Below are 4,067 nucleotides of genomic sequence, written 5' to 3'. Positions count from 1 at the left end.
TCTCATTGATGTTTCTAACTCTCTATCTCTCTCCCTTCCTCCCAGTAAAAAATCAATAAAATATAAAGAAGTCTTTAAAAAATAAAGTAAAATAAATAAAAAGAGGGAATTATTAAAATTGGGAGAAAATCAGGTCTAGAGGAGCTTTGTGACAACTTTGGAGTCTGCTCTACAGGTGATGGGAGCATGGCAGATTTGCAACAGTGGTGGCAGGTGATCTGACCCAGATCTCATTAGACTCGTGGCTGCAGCATGATGAACAATATGCCTGTGAGGTAGGAGGTAGAAAGACTAGGAAGGAAGCAGCTGTGATAGACTGGGTGAGTGTGATGGTAATTGGCTCATGATGGTGGCTGTGGAGACGGAAGGAGCAGTGGCATTCCGGATAGGTGATTTAGGTGTGGCCACCTGGATTTTCTAATGTTGGGGTTGAGAGAGACAGAGAGGTAATAGTCAGAGTTGACATTAAGGCTTGGATTCAGCACCTGAATGTATGAAAGCACCATAAACTCAGATGGAGAAATTCTTAGTAGGAAGTGTTATGTTCATAGGAGATACAAAAACTTTTATTTTCTGGCCTGTTAGGGCATTTCAGAGAGCAGTTCAAGAGCGTCTAGAATTCTGATGAGCAGTTCAATAGAAAGACTTCCTTAAATGTAGTGGAAAATGTATAGACCAGATAGGAGGTGTAGATCACCATTGTTTGTTTTTTTGTTTTGAATTGGATGCCAAAGAATATTGTAAGTAGGATGAGACTGTGATTTGTGGTTTTTTTTTTCTAAACACTTACTGGGGTTTCTGATTACCATTGCTGTGGCTGAGTTGTTGCAGTCAGTTTGGTGGAATTGCTTAGGGCCATGGTTGTCAAACTGCGGCTCACAAGCCACATGTGGCTTTTTGGCCCCTTGAGTGTGGCTCTTCCTAAGCCTAGGTGTACCCTAATTAAGTTAATAACAATGTACCTACCTATATAGTTTAAGTTTAAAAAAATTGGCTCTCAAAAGAAATTTCAATCATTGTACCATTGATATTTGGCTCTGTTGACTAATGAGTTTGCTGACCACTGGCTTAGGGGCATGAGTGATCATCTCAGAGACTCACTGGGCATGGTTAGAGGGCCATAAGTGATGAAAGGTTGTGACTGGTGAAGAGACATCAAGTGCATTAACAATGAAGGTGAGCTCTGAATATCTGAGATCTCATGTGGTTCACATTAGGTGAGGTTGAAGGAAAAAAACAATCAGGGACAGAGGCCTTCATAGCAGGACACAACCCTTCCTCTATGGTTGTGGACTATGATTTACAGGTAGTACATCACTCAGTTTTAACTTTTTAGGCATTCTCTGGGTCACACATACTCAATAATGTGTATAAGGCCAAGGAGATGACATGGGTGCTTAGGATGTGGGAGTGCTGGTGTGAGACAGGTGTGGTAGAAAAAAATGGTGTGCACTTGGAGAGGGTACGTGAATTCAAGGCTGCAGGGCCCTGACATTAACATAAGAATGAAAGAAGGGTGAGTCCATTTCTGGTGGGGACTGGATGATATATGGGGAATTTTAGGGTAATTCCTGAAAAGAACAGTTGTTGTGGTTTGACATGCCAGATGAAGAGCTTAAACTATATATGCTTAACTGCCGTTTCTTGTTGAGGGCTGCCTCACTGATCAATAGGAATGAGATAGCAGACATCAGTGTCACCTGTGCTTGAAAATCTCCACTGGTGCCCTAACCGGTTTGGCTCAGTGGATAGAGCATTGGCCTGCGAACTCGAGAGTCCCAGGTTCGATTCCGGTCAAGGGCATGTACCTTGGTTGCGGGCACATCCCCAGTAGGAGGTGTGCAGGAGGCAACTGATCAATGTTTCTCACTCATCGATGTTTCTACCTCTCTGTCCCTCTCCCTTCCTCTCTGTAAAAGAAAATCAATAAAATATATATTTTTTAAAAAAATAAAATCTCGGGATCACAAATACGGCCTGCTTTAAAATCAGGACTGTGGTTTACAACACGGAGGAACAGTGTATCACAGGGAAATTCAACACTCTCCTGGATACCTGGCAGGACTAAGGCGAGCCAGACTGACGAGTAGAAGAACCGAAGGACCTTCACTACTGCAATTTTTTTTCCTTTTTTCACCTTTTAACTAAGAAACCAATTTTTTTTCTTCTTTTTCCATCACCTGATTTTACCCTTGTAATTACTACATTTTTATTTTTAACCAGTATTATTACTGCTACCATTTTACCATTTTTTAAAGTGCCATTTTATTTTCTCTTCTGTTGCTTGAATTTGTTGGAATTAGTGGTGGTTCTATAGGAGTTTTCTCCTCATATAAACAGTCTCTTCCCCTCTTCTACTTCATTCTCTCTTTTCGCTCTTTTTTTTCTCTTTTTCCCCCCTCCTTTTTCCCATTTTCATTTTTGCACTCCTTTTTTTCCTACCTTTCTTTTCTTTTTTCTCTTTTATATTTTTCTCTTCTTTCTTCCTTATCCCCTAACTCTCTTAATTCGGGTGGTCACCTTTATTTGGGGTTATTAATATCGTGAATATATTTGTGTTCAGTGCCTGGTACGTGGTGCCTTGTTGTGTTGTATTTTGTGCCTTTAAATCAACACAGCAGATCCAAGCAACAGCAGCCTCCTGAGTACCACACCCTCTGTCTGAGGAACAGCAGCTGTACATGAAGCCCCCCCCAACCAGCCAGAAGAGCCACCACAGCTGTAAACAGCACCAACCACAGGAGCTGCTGCCAACTGAGGAGCAGCTGCTACCACAACCACCTGAGGAGCAACCGCAGCCCAAGGAAGCCACTGCCACCCAGGGATCAGCCACTGAATGACTCAACATCTAGATATGTTGGTGAGATCAAACATGGGTAGACAAAGAAACCTCCAAAGGAAAGAAAAGAAGGACTCACCAGAAAAGCAGCTAAGTGAGACAGAGGCATGCAACATGACAGAAAACGAATTCAGAATAAGGGTCCTAGAGTGCATAAACCGGATGGAGGAAAAAATCAACAACTTATGCAAGAAGCAAGAAGAAACAGATGAAAAAATCAATAACATATGCAAGAAGCTAGAAGAAACAGATGAAAAAATCAATAAATTATGTAAGAACCACGAAGAAATGAAGAGCGACATAGCTGCAATAAAAAACACCATTGAAAGTATCAACAGTAGACTAGGAGAAGCGGAGGACCGAATTAGTGAATTAGAAGACAAGGAAGCAAAACACACCCAAACTGTACTGCAATTGGAGAAAAAAATTAAAAGACAGGAGGAGAGCCTAAGGGAGCTTTGGGACAACATGAAACGAAACAACATACGAATAATAGGGGTGCCAGAACAACAGAAAGATGAACAAGGATTAGAAAACCTACTCGAGGAAATAATATCAGAAAACTTCCCTGAGGTGGGGAAGAAAAAAGTCACACAAGCCCAGAGAGTCCCAAACAAGGTGAACCCGAAAAGACCCACACCAAGACACATCATAATTACCATGGCAAATGTTCAGGATAAAGAGAGAATCTTAAAGGCTGCAAGAGAGAGACAGAAAGTTACATACAAGGGATCTCCCATTAGATTATCAAATGATTTCTCAACAGAAACACACCAGGCCAGAAAAGAATGGACAGAAATTTACAAAGTGATGCAAAGCAAAGGACTGAATCCAAGAATACTCTATCCAGCAAGGCTATCATTCAAAATTGAAGGGGAAATAAGCTTCACAGACAGAAAAAAAGGCTAAGGGAGTTTATCACCACCAAGCCAGCAATGCGAGAAATGCTAAAGGGACTGGTGTAAAAAGAAGAAATAAAAAGCTCAGAAAGAAAACAGCCACACACAAAAAAAGAAATGGCTACAAACAACTACCTTTCAATAATAACTTTAAATGTAAACGGACTAAAAGCTCCAACCAAAAGACATCGAGTGGCTGAATGGATAAAAAAAAACATGACCCATACATCTGCTGTCTACAAGAGACCCACCTCATTAGAAGGGACTCACACAGACTGAAAGTGAAGGGATGGAAAAATATCTTTCAGGCAAATGGAAAGGAAAAGAAA

The sequence above is a fragment of the Myotis lucifugus genome, unplaced genomic scaffold, assembly GCF_000147115.1.
Source record: "Myotis lucifugus unplaced genomic scaffold, Myoluc2.0 scaffold_1145, whole genome shotgun sequence".
NCBI lineage: Eukaryota > Metazoa > Chordata > Mammalia > Chiroptera > Vespertilionidae > Myotis > Myotis lucifugus.
The sequence above is the reverse complement of the archived record's forward strand: the minus strand, read 5'-3'. Positions refer to the sequence as shown.